The sequence below is a fragment of the Phragmites australis genome, chromosome 8, assembly GCF_958298935.1.
Source record: "Phragmites australis chromosome 8, lpPhrAust1.1, whole genome shotgun sequence".
Classification (NCBI taxonomy): Eukaryota; Viridiplantae; Streptophyta; class Magnoliopsida; order Poales; family Poaceae; genus Phragmites; species Phragmites australis.
Window position 1 is genome coordinate 14,405,508 of NC_084928.1, and position 13,014 is coordinate 14,418,521.

Below are 13,014 nucleotides of genomic sequence, written 5' to 3' on the forward strand. Positions count from 1 at the left end.
AGAATGAGAAGATCTAGGCACCCCCCTTATACCTAGTATGATCTCAGTTTCTAAGGTAGAATAAACCTGCAGATTTTGAGACATTATAATCAACCTTTCAGCATCTGGTAGTCTGGCTTATCATATAGAAAGAAAATCATACATGTGCAGAAAGAATTAACAACAATTTTATAGCCTATTTGTAGTTTCTTGGAAGTGTTAGAAGATAACATGAATACTTTAACAAACATGTAGCCAGGGTTTAATCCAAATGCGGCACTTCTAAAACAATGTTCAATAATCAATAACATACATCACCAGCTTTCAAGTAAATTTGAATCTAGAAACAATGGTGAGAACTAAAAACATTGATTTGTTTGCATTGCATCCCAATACAAAAGAAGACGACATATTAACTTAACAGGGTGGCTGTAGAAAGGATTCCTCAAACTTCCTCTCCTTTTACCAGTGTGATTGTTCTTGAAACGCGTTCAGGATGTCTTGAACAGAAAAGCTCACTTCTCTTCCACTTTCTCAGATATTTTTCAATGCTTCTTGGCAAAACAACAACAATCACAAGATAAATCACCGCACCAGCTATTAGCAGAAATACATAGACCGATGTCCTAAATTTCCGGCAGCTTCCTGCAGCAAAAGCTGTCATGAGAGCCAGCAGGTCTAGAATCATGATCAAGAGCAATACCTCAAGTCGGACATCTTTCTTCATAACAGATCTACTCAGCAGAAGCATGACCACGACAATAGATGCCATGAAGGAGATAGCATTGAAGTAGAAGAATGTCTTCTAGCGTCGGTGATTAATATCACGAAGGAGTGGATTGCCTGCAACATGGCTTTGTCATCAGACCAAAAGCCACCAGGTGGGTTTAGACCAGCTTGGTATGTAACGGAGGCTGCTAAAATTGCAATAAGCATGAGATACTTGTGCCTCTTTTCTCTGTTTTTTTTCTTCACAATCTGAAGTTTCCGGTGACTTGGAAGTAACTTTCCTCGGAACCTTCTTAGAGTGAAAAACCCACCTCTGCAAAGATTCTATGCATTGAGCCAATGGTCTTCCTAGTGTATCATGCATCAAAGGGAGCAGGACTTGAATCACAAGGGATATTAGAACAGCCACAGCAATGAAGATGAGAAAGATTGATTCTTCCCACTTCCTGCAGCTTCCTGCAGCATAGGCAATCAGGAGGCCAAGCAAGCCTAGCACCAAACAGGCTCGTAGCGCATAGGACTTGATCCCATGCACAAAGGACTCCTTATTCACAAGTAATATTGTGGTAACTACAGATGACACAAATGATTGAATTTGAGTAGTAGAACACATCGTACCGTCCTGGATGGTTATCCTGAAGGATTGGATTGCCTGGTTCTACTGTCATCAGACCATACACCTCCTGGAGGTTTGATACCAGTTTGGTACGTGACAGTCGCAGATAGAATAGCAAGCGTCAATAGTAGATTACGCCTCCAATCCAATTCCTTGTCAGTGTCATGTCATGATCCCAATCGATCGGACAACCAAATCAACACACAGCCACTCGAATCAACTCAGGATCAGATAGTGTATTGCCATCGAATCGATTACAGCAATCTGGTTACACGTTTGGGAGCAGAAGAGAGCTCAGACTGGGAGAAGCAATCTAGAGTGGGAGGAGAGGAAGAACTGGAAGAAGAAAACAGCAGGAGATTCGGAACGGAGAGGAAGGCGCTGAGCAGGAATTCAGCTTGGGGAAGAAGAAGATGGTGTTCTGATATGTTTCTTCGATGCCCCTCCGTTCTGCTGATGATGGCTCTTGTACTACGGGCACCTCATAGCCGAATGGGCCTCAGACCCATTGGTTCAGCCCAGCATCTGGCCCATGCCGACTCCACAGCGAGAGTTTTTTATTTTTGATTTTTCTATTAAATACTTAAATAAATAGACTCATGGTGGTAAGATTTGCAGAAATAGGCACCTATCACTCTCTGAAAGAGCTGCAACCCTTGCGGTAAGGATGCCACGGTGGCACAGCCACACCTTACCGCCCTCTCTAAGGGCGGGTGGGGCTCCCGCCGCCCTAACCGCCCTCGCAGAGGACGGGTAGGGACTAACCGCCATCTCAGAGGACGGGTAGGCTTACCGCCCTATGACAGGGCGGGTAGCTCCTGTCCAGCTTTGGTGAATTTTTTTAATTTAACATTTGTATAGCTTAATCTGAAAAATAGTGCACATTCATTCGGTGAAAAATATTTGAAATTGATATGTTGTAAATTTTGGATCGAAACAGTAAAAAAGTGGCCAATATGACATCATGGAGTAGTGATATTTTGGAAATTGTGGATCATTGTAAATTTGTCGATATTTTATGTATTTGATGTAAAATTGTATCAATAATTTTTTAGTGATGTATTGTTGGGAGGATATAAAATCTAATTTTGTGAACAATTATAGATGTGAAGTACTCTTAGCATATTACCCAAGACGGAGGTTACAAACGGCGACAAATATTACATGGGACATACGGTGACAAACATTACATGATACCCTAACCATGAAGGCACGACGACAAAAAATAGTGGCATGTACGGTACGCCTAAAGACCTACCTAATAGCGTGTCGCTGCTAATACTAAAATTCCTTAGGAGTGAAAATATACCGGGTTACATTAGATGCTCTCTGCTGAATGCATCTAGGATATTTGCCCTTTCTCACGGCATCGAGGCCAACCGCCTTAGCGCGACGGGCCCCCTCGTGCTTCCTTGCCCTCTCAGCTTCGCGGGCTTGAGCCGCAGTATGGTCCTGCGCTGCCTTCCTCATGCGCTCCTCTTCCTATCGCTTCAGCCGTAATTCCTCTTGCTGTTGCTCGTACTCTCGGCGTGCATACACTTCCCTCCTCCACCGCATGCTCATATCGATCCACCGCTTCTGGTCTTCATTTTGCTCAATGTTAAGTCATTCAATGAAGTCGCAGATAGGTGGAGGATACTGGACAAATAAAACAAGATGTGAGATTAGTAAAACAGTGCGTGAAATCGGGAATAAGATGTGAAAAGTGCCACATGACCTATCTATGTTGCTATACCGGTGTGTCCATGTTGAGGCTTGTTGTATTAGTAGTTGGCATACATGAAGAAACGTAGGATATATGTGTAGGAGATGTCCTAGGACTCGTGAAGCCTACAAAGGTCGCCATAGAAGCACATTAGTGGTTCGACCCCATGGGGGATGAAAATCCCCCAATATTTCTTGGGTGGGCTTGGTTGAGCTGAGAAAGATATTACAGTTGAGAGAGATGAAAAATGAGTGGTGTATTTATGGATGAAGGTGGGGTTATTTATGGTGGTTGAGGGCAGGTGCATGGACTGAGTGCATGAGCTTGGAGGGGGGCTGGAGCATTGAATTCCCTGTTCAAGAATGGAAAAGTTGTGTCATTGATACTGGACAGAGATTCCATGTGCCTAGATAAATGTTTTATCATTTAATTTATGGTTAAAGCTCTCCCGTGTGGTCACTTCTTGTCTACAGCCTGCGTTAGGACAGAGGTGTTGTCATTTCATGGTTAAAGTTGAGTCATATGGTCACTTCGTGTCTACAGATTACGTCAGGACAGATGTGTTGTCATTTTATGGTTAAAGCTGAGTCGTGTGGTCACTTTGTGTCTAAAGCTAGACTCCCGATAGAGGTGTCGAGTTGTCACTTTATGTATAAGTAGCTTTGTAAGAAATACTTTTCTAGCTTTGTCGTAAACGGTTCATACAACGCCAAGGACGATAGAAAGTAGCATGTGGTCATGTTGGATTAAGAAATGCAACTAGTGTGCAGTCACGCTGGCATAAGAAATGCAGTTGTGACATAGTAAGTAGACCATAGAGAGTAGAACGCCCGAATATGTAAGAATAGTTTGCTAATCGAAGATACATTATGAAACAGACATGTAAGTTACAAAAGCTCAATTCAAATTCAAACCATATTCAATTTTTTCTACAAAAAGTTTCTTTTATGAACCCTAGATACCCCTAAAGTATCTTTGGGCTCAATCTTGCTAAGTCCAAACTCTTAGCCAAGTCTTCTAGAAGGCTCAACAAAAGATCCACGAAATCTGCAAATTTTTGCGGAGTCCTGGACAGCCTCATCTTCGCATGAAGTTTTGGAGTTCAAAACGGCCTCAAATGCAAATCATGGCAATACAAAAGTTTTATGTCTCGTCGAGAACTTAGATTTGAACCTATGTAAATCCCCTTTTGGATAATGGAGCTAGGAGTTATGGCTCCTGAAATCAGTGCTGCGCAGATAAGTCTGAGTTCAAATAGTTTATTTTATGGTGCATTTTTTAAAATCAAGATGGCGTTTTCAAAAGTTACAATGAATATCAAAGTTGTAGATCTTTTTGAGTAATACAATTTAGAGTCCAGAAACGTTCAATTTGGAGTCCGGACGATAGAAATATTATCCTCAAAATAGAGAGCTGCGGAAAAGGAAATCCTAACCGACTTGAACTCGAACCCGATTCGTGTTCGTCTTGGACTCCACCTCAACCAGCTACCCCTAGCCCTATTCCATGCCTCCAAGCCCTCTCCTATCCCTATTCCATGCCTCCAAGCCCTAGAAGCCGTTGTTTCCTTGTCCGTGCGTTGCCGTTCGCCGAAGCCGCTGACCGTGATGCGCTACGTCGTCGTTTCCACGAATTCTCCTTCTTCGACCATTGAAGAAAGGTGAGGACCCCTTCTTATCCTCACTCAGTACTGTTTTACCATCATACTAAGTCCCTATCAAGGCCCTAGCCCTGGCCAAAGCCCGATGTATGCCGCCGCGGTCGTTGCCATCGCGGACAGCCGCGCCATCACCGATTGGCATCAACGTTCCCGACTGACTGAGGTCAAATCACCATGCCCTTTCACCAGTGCATGACCCATGATGTTACCCACACCCTCACAAACTAGGGCATCCATTAGATCAGCCAAACCGTCGGGATCAAGGTCGACATGCTCGCTGTACGGTTTCTAGACACGTTCTGCACGTGCACCGGATTTGCATTCGTGTTCCCTGTCAATCCAAAAGCTGTATTGATGCACCAACCACGTCACGGTGTGTCCCATCAAGTCTTCTATGTGACCCTAGGATCCCATCCCTGTTTGTGCAGCGACACGACTAGAATACGATTACCAACCACATCATGTCATAACCGTCACCCATCTCATCTCCACTGATCGTTCTTCCTCTCACGAGATGATCTACCAAAACCCATGCCGTAGCATTGTGTTACCGGGATATATAAATGTCTCTATTCAAATGGTTTCTCAAATTTTATAGCCAATCTCTGGGAACGCGAGCGTCTTTGTTGCTGCATTTGTTCGTGGTCACCACAAAACCTAGCAGCTGTTATCGCTATTTTGCCGCTACCTCGGATGATCCCTTCCAAAACCAACCATACCGCTGAGTTAGTCTTAAAACGTTCTATGCCGTGCTTCCCTCGTTTCGCTGAAATGTCACCGAAGCCCGACATCAATGACAGTGGCTACGCGCTTGATCGCCATCTCCGTTGAAACCCAAATCACCGTCGCTACGTAGACTTACTGGTAGTATCCTTAACCTAGAAGCATAACCTTGGGAATGCTGTTGTCAAGCTTGATGCAGTGATTGTGCAATAAAGCTTTTTTCCCATAGGAAGATAGTTACGGTAAATCAACATTCCCTTTTCAGTCTAATCCATCTCCTGAAAGCTGTTCTCTTTCATCTTAACTCCGAATTAGACGATTCTTGCATCTAAATGTTTCTAAAATCATACCTATCCAACTATAGTGTTTTTAAATTGTTTTGATGATATTTGGTATGTTGTTCTTAGTGTTTGCTTTGTGTTATTTATCGGTAGTTCCTGCGATTAGTTGATAACGGTCCGGAGCAGTTTGAGGGACTTCAAGACCAAGATTTTGATAACACTGAGCAGCATTGGGTAAAAGGCAAGTGTCCTTGATAATCTTGAACTTATGATTTAAATGTTTTGTTTTACAAAATTGCATGCAGTGTCTGTTAATATGATGGGTAGTCACCTGTGTTAGGGTTTTCTCTACATTTTCCCTTTTCATCCCTTGAAACCTAGATGGTTTGTGGTTAGGTTTCTTTGGTGGGTAGATTGCTTAGCCATGCTTTTGGGATGTTGAAAAGTGTCATATACTTGATTAATGAACTTATGCAACAATGGTCGTTAATGTGTTAATGGTTTAGCAACATGGAACCTTAAGCCTTGAGCAAAGTGGTTTTGGTGGTTGTCATGGTTATGTTATTGGTTTAGTGTTTGCTCAAGTAACCTAAGTAAGGACTAGTTCGTGGAGCAATAACCTAAGAAGTAACGTACCAATATGAGGTTGATATGAGTAAGGTGTGACATACTAGTTAGAGTCTATCCAGTGTGTATTATGTCAGCATAAAAAGGAGCTTCAGTGTAGGAGTTAGACACTAAAGTGTTTTTAAAATCATACCTATCCAACTATAGTGTTTTTAAATTGTTTTGATGATATTTGGTATGTTGTTCTTAGTGTTTGCCTTGTGTTATTTATCGGTAGTTCCTGCGATTAGTTGATAACGGTCCGGAGCAGTTTGAGGGACTTCAAGACCAAGATTTCAATAACACTGAGCAGCATTGGGTAAAAGGCAAGTGTCCTTGATAATCTTGAACCTATGATTTAAATATTTTGTTTTACAAAATTGCATGCAGTGTCTGTTAATATGATGGGTAGTCACCTGTGTTAGGGTTTTCTCTACATTTTCCCTTTTCATCCCTTGAAACCTAGATGGTTTGTGGTTAGGTATCTTTGGTGGGTAGATTGCTTAGCCATGCTTTTGGGATGTTGGAAAGTGTCATATACTTGATTAATGAACTTATGCAACAATGGTCGTTAATGTGTTAATGGTTTAGCAACATGGAACCTTAAGCCTTGAGCAAAGTGGTTTTGGTGGTTGTCATGGTTATGTTGTTGGTTTAGTGTTTGCTCAAGTAACCGAAGTAAGGACTAGTTCGTGGAGCAACAACCTAAGAAGTAACGTACCAATATGAGGCTGATATGAGTAAGACGTGATATACTAGTTAGAGTCTATCCAGTGTGTATTGTGTCAGCATAAAAAGGGGCTTCTGTGTAGGAGTTAGACTCGCGTAAACCCTGGTTGTGAAACCTAGTGGCTAGATGCATACTGAATTAGGCTCTAGTTAGTGGAAAATGTCATACAGTGATTTCTTGGCGGCATACCACTGGCGTGTGTTAAGTGTTTCACGAACACGGCAATATAGAATTCTCTAACTCGTGGGGAAAGCTGGACAACCTCTGCAGAGTGTAAAAACTGTTATAGTAGTCATACCGCGGTTATGGGAGACTTGTATCCTCATATGATTAGTATGTTGTGGTTATGGGTTTGGATCCTCATAAAAACTGTCTCAACAAATCTTGATTGATTACCCTGAGTTTGTTGGATTTTCTCGGATATTTTATTATGTGTATCTTCAACGGTTGTAGTTGTCTCTGATGTACTGTTCTAACTTTTTTGACATGTGTCACATAAGACCATATACTTTGCTACACCAATCCTTTTTTCCCATACTATCGATAAGAATCCTTGAGATCATGGTACATCTTAGTGCTTTCTAATTCCTGGAATTTTGTAGCTTTAGCACTCCTGATAAGTTTCCTTTATTTTTATAAGGATCTTCTCATCTGTTGATTGACCTTGGCGGACCTTCTTATCCTTGATGATTTAGTAAGCCATATCCTAATTCCGAGGAAAGAGTACTTGTTCTTAGCAGTTGCTTCTATGGTCAGAGTGCATCTTCTGGGTACTGTCCTTCAATTAGCACACTTTATTACCACATTACCTTTGCTGACTAGCTGTTTCCAATATCTGTCTTGAGGTTCCAGAACCAAGAGATTGGCTAGAAAGTCTACCCCCCTTAAAAAGGAGCGGACTTCTCTGACTTACATTTTCAGTTCTTGAGAAGTAGATAGACATGTATCCTTTGACATGGAATATATCACTCTTTTTTGTGTGCCTACTGAGCTTCTGTGGCTTGATGGGATCTCATTGATCTTGGCTATCTTGAGTTACAACCTGAAAGTCGTGACAGTCTTAATGTTGAACTGAGATCTTCATATGGGATTTGGGGTTGATCTAGTTTCATGCGGGCTGCTTCATGGGACATCTTTTGACCCAGCGTGTAGGTTCTCCAGAATGGACACACACCTTCTTATTGTCAGGTACAAGGATCCTTAGGGGACATCCATTGGCATAGCGTCTTTCTTCTTCACAGCAAAAACACACCTCCTTGTAGGGGTACTCTGCAAATTTTCTCTGACCTATGAAACTTCTTGGTTGACAGGACAAAGTGCTTGTTCAAGAGTGGAACGTAACAAAGAACTGTTGTTTACTTGATGGTCTTCAAAGGCTTTCTTCCTCTTCTTGTTGTTGCCTTGCTTTCTATGCTCGTCTTCTGCACCCAAAGCTTCAACGATCTGTAGCAGACTTTTCATATTCTGAGCCATATTTTGAAAGATCTAAGTCTGCGTCTCCAAAAATTCTTCCTTGTGGCATCTACTGGATGTTGTTATTGTTGTTGGTACCTTTACCAAGCTGATCTTTCTTTGTGTTCACCATCTGATCGGGATTGAGGCAGAAGGTTGGGGCAAGAAAAGAAGGGACTAGAAGGAGAAAACCCAGCTATACTATTAACTATAGAGATATATAAGGAACGTCGCTGTTACCAGATGCTAAAGCATCCCACAACGCATTCTAGCACACAAGGCACACAACACAAACACACACTACTAACAGCGCTCTAACGTTTATGAAGATTAGGGAAAATCCTCCTATAACTCGAAGAACTAAAACTGGGAGCAGCGCGGAGGTAGATCTTCATGTCTTCAGTGTTGTGGTAGATGAATCTTCCTTGTCATGAAGGGTCTTCATCTTCATCATATAAATCTTCACGCAAGGTAGGAGCGCCAAGAGAGATCTTCAGGTGCATCCTCCTCGAACAGAGTAACTAGGATGGTTCAACAACTAAAATTTTTGAAAGGAGGAGTGTTGGAAATTCATTTTTCTCAAAAGAGTGACATAGGTAAGTAGAGAGAGAATCTGAGAGGTCAGAAAAGCATGGGGATGGTTTTCACGGTGTATATGTCACCCGGATCCACGTCTGATGCACGAACCACGAGAGGTACTCTACGTACGCCTCCTCCGAGTGTGGCCACTCCTCGTCCATGACGTGCTCGATAGCTTGATCCCATTCTTCAACCCACCTTTGCACATGCAACACAAACACGCTTGTGGAATGATCCCCCCTCTGCATCAACCTGCAGAAACATAAGTTGTGAATACAAGGTGTACAAGTGGGTTGTATGAAAATATAACTACAATGTTATGAACCTATGTATGTTGATAGGCACTGACCTAGTCAACGGTGGCGGGCACGCCTAGAACTTTCCAAACTACTGCATCATGCGATCCAGTGAGTACTCCTCGACGTAGATATCGAAGACGAGGGTGCGAGTCATGAGCCAATACTCCCGGTCACGTACACAAAGCACTGAAAGTCCAAGCGGAGTACGTCGAAATGCCTCGGCTTCCGTGTATAGTCACCAGCTCACATAGTCCATCGTCAGCTCATCAAACTGGCGAATGAAGTCCAGGAACCCACGGTGTGTCTGCACGCTGGACCAACTCAACTGTGCAACCAAACTAAGTTAGAGAATAAAATAAGGTAATCAACATAAACGTACACAAATAGCATAGAACTTACCCTACATTTGCACCACAAGGACCCCATGGTCGGGCCGTCAACGCCGTTTGTAGAATACTTGTACGCGCTAAGATCGATAATGGGTCTATCGATGGCGATGCGCTCGCATGTTTACATTTGAAGCAGCAGAGGACACCCGGTGAGGATCGCGTGGTCATTAGTCTTCGTGCACCAGTCGCCCAGGCCGTACTACGTCACAGCCAGCATAGCTGTATTGTGGGACCTATGCTGGGTCGGCATCTGCAACCTCTCTAGCGTAGGGGATCATGCTCCTCGAGACCATGTTGCTGTGGGTCTCGGTGAACATGACCCACGCGAACAGCCACATGAGGTATGCCTCCAGGTGTCGAGAGATGTCCTCACCGCCTGCTAGTGGGTGAATGGTATCTGCCTGTCAAACAAGGAAGAAATACAAATATTTGCATCTGTTAATAATGTAAAGGAGATGCCAAACCATTAAAAGACATACGTACCACAAACTAAATGAGAAAGACCTTCCTCGGGTCGTGCTTCTCGGTCGTTGGAAAAGGCCTGAATGGGGCTACGCTGTCCCTCCTTTCAATGATGGAGAAGCGACCCAGCATCTCATCCCGCCAGCACAACCCCATGTCCCTAGCCCCAACAACGACACCCACGCAAGGCAGGCCCATCAGGAGTGAGACATCCTCAAGCGTGGGCACCATCTCGCCGCATGGGAGGTGGAATATGTGCGTCTCGGGATGCCACCTGTCAACAAGGGCCCCAAGGAGGGCTCTGTTGTAGCTGAACTGTGTCGCCGCCTCTGAGGCCCCCGCCAACGTGTCCACCTCCACAAGCCAACACAATGGAAGTAGGCTAGCATCACGCAACCTGCAAACATACTACAGTTAGCGACCAATATCGTATCTAAATCCGTATGAAATCGTAAATTCAAAATTAACAAACCTTGGGATCCAGCACTCGTCAATCCTCATGAGCTCATCTAGCACACGAGGTCAAAGTACCGGGAGGTCCTCAGCCTGCACCGCGATGCAGTATGAACGGTGTCTGATGTCGATCTAGGGGTCAAGTAGCTCTAGCTGCGCCATACCTGCATGTTCACAAGTTATTAATATTTGTATATGCAAAACAAACAAAGAGTAAGAAGTGTCAACCGTTATAGACCTGGTCTAAACTGGTCTAGACTGGTCTTTATTTGTGGGAACTGAACAACTAAGCAACGAACATATAACATGATATAATAGGTTGTTCAAATCATACACAAATATGTGAACAAATCATAACATAACATGTTACAACCTTGCACATTGTGACCGTCTCGGTACTGGTGTGCACACGAATATCCATCACACCACAAATTACAACATAAATCGATCTCAGTGAGCCGATAAAGCCGATGATCGACGACTACGAGGACATCTCCCATCTGCAGCAGATCCGGAAGGACCTGCTTTCGCAGGGTTCACATTTGGGATACCAACGGTGCATTTCTTGTAAGTGTGTCCTATTCTGTTGCACTTGCTACATCATTTCACACGATATCTAGTTTCTGCCTCATCCATGTCATTACGGAGCTTCGTAGTCATGCGCCGCCCTTTCTTCTACTTCATCTTATCGAGATCAGGTATGAACACAATATCAGACCTAGGTTCCTTCGTGAAAGAACCATAAATCCAGAAACCATAGACCACATGATTCCAGGTGTCGTACATAGCTTCCTTCTTGAAGTAGTCGGAGACGTACCTCTGAGTCCTCATCCCTATCATAGCACACACGGTAATCACATGGGAGCATGGCTTATGCAGTAGCATCGGCTTGTAGCAGGTGCAAATGCACCTGTCATCAAAGATGGTGCACTCATGGATAACTCTCTCACGCTTGCTCCCTCTCCTTCCTTTGTCCTTGCATAGAATTTTGTATTTGTGCTATGCAGTTCCCACAATCTTCATCCGGTGCTTCTTTGCCTTCTCTGTCTTGTCTTCTATGTAATTAGTCATATTCGTTCCGTAAATCATACTAGCATTATTCAGTGTCGTATGCGCTACTGCATAGCGGTCCCTAAAATACTAACATGTCCCTTGAAGTACGAACTCTATAATCCTCACCAGCGGGAACCCTCTCACACCTTTTATCACCCAGTTGTAAACCTCTGCTAAATTTGAAGTCATAATACCATACCTAGACCTATTTGTGTCGTAGAGAAGAGCCCATTTCTCGGGGTCATTCTCAATCCACTCGCAAAATGACCTAGTAGATGACCCACTCCTCTGTGTGATGCCAGCTTCATCGTCATTTGGAAGGGACTCAAGAGGTACTGGTACATCCTCCGGTCCCATCACGAACGTCCCTGCATGCTCCTGTGTTTGCTTCTTTGTCAGCTCCTCCAGTGTCTTCCAAAGAGCATCGAGCTTCCACTGCTCGTTCTGACCACAAAACCTCTTGGACATGCTGATGAGGTTCTTGTTCCTGAATTGGCAGAAGAAGTTACCCAAATGCCTCATGCACCACCTACTCTGCAGATCTGGCCACATAGGTCCAATCAAGCCATCATCCATTCTATTTTGCAACTCCACAATTGCCTTGAGTATCCCTGCATGCCGGTCATGTATAATACACATGTTCGACTGAGCACCAACAATTATCATCCTTACACAGTACAGGAACCAATATCAACTGTTGGTGTTCTCCTCACTCTCCACAAATACAAAGGCCAACGGTAGAACTTGATTTCTCCCATCAACCCCAATAGCAGTCAGGATCTGTCCCATGAACTTGCCAATAAGGAATGTGTCGTTGATACACAGGATAGGCCGAAAATGCTTGAAAGTTTCAATACATGCCCATATTGCAAAGAAACATCGTTTCATGTCATACTTGCTAGGTTTGGACAGCAATGTGTACTTATCAATATCGTAATTTGTCCCTGGGTTCTTTCGAGCAATGGTCTGTAGCAAATGTGGCAGATTGTCATATGATGCTTTGTAGGTCCCGAACCTCATCTTAATTGCCTTCTCTTCGTCCTCCATGCCTTGTTGTAGCTGATAGTGTACTTGTACTCCTCCTCAATTTGCCTAATTATGGATTATGGTTCGTAGTTCAGGTTATTCACAATCTGAGCGTACATCACATTGGTGACGAAGGCTGAGGTGATGTTCCTGTGGCTGAGCTCAAGTTCGTCCACCATGCAAGTGTGGTCGATCATAATCAATACCTTTTAATAGTTAACCCACTTCCCCTTGAAGTCATGCACCTACCACGGGAAATCCTCATTTGCGCA

General features: G+C 43.6%; 1 pseudogene; it reads right to left on the minus strand.

Moving 5' to 3' along the window:
• Positions 1-217: 217 nt before the first annotated feature.
• On the minus strand, positions 218-1,491 carry LOC133927624 (uncharacterized; annotated as a pseudogene).
• Between the last annotated feature and the right edge of the window lie 11,523 nt (positions 1,492-13,014).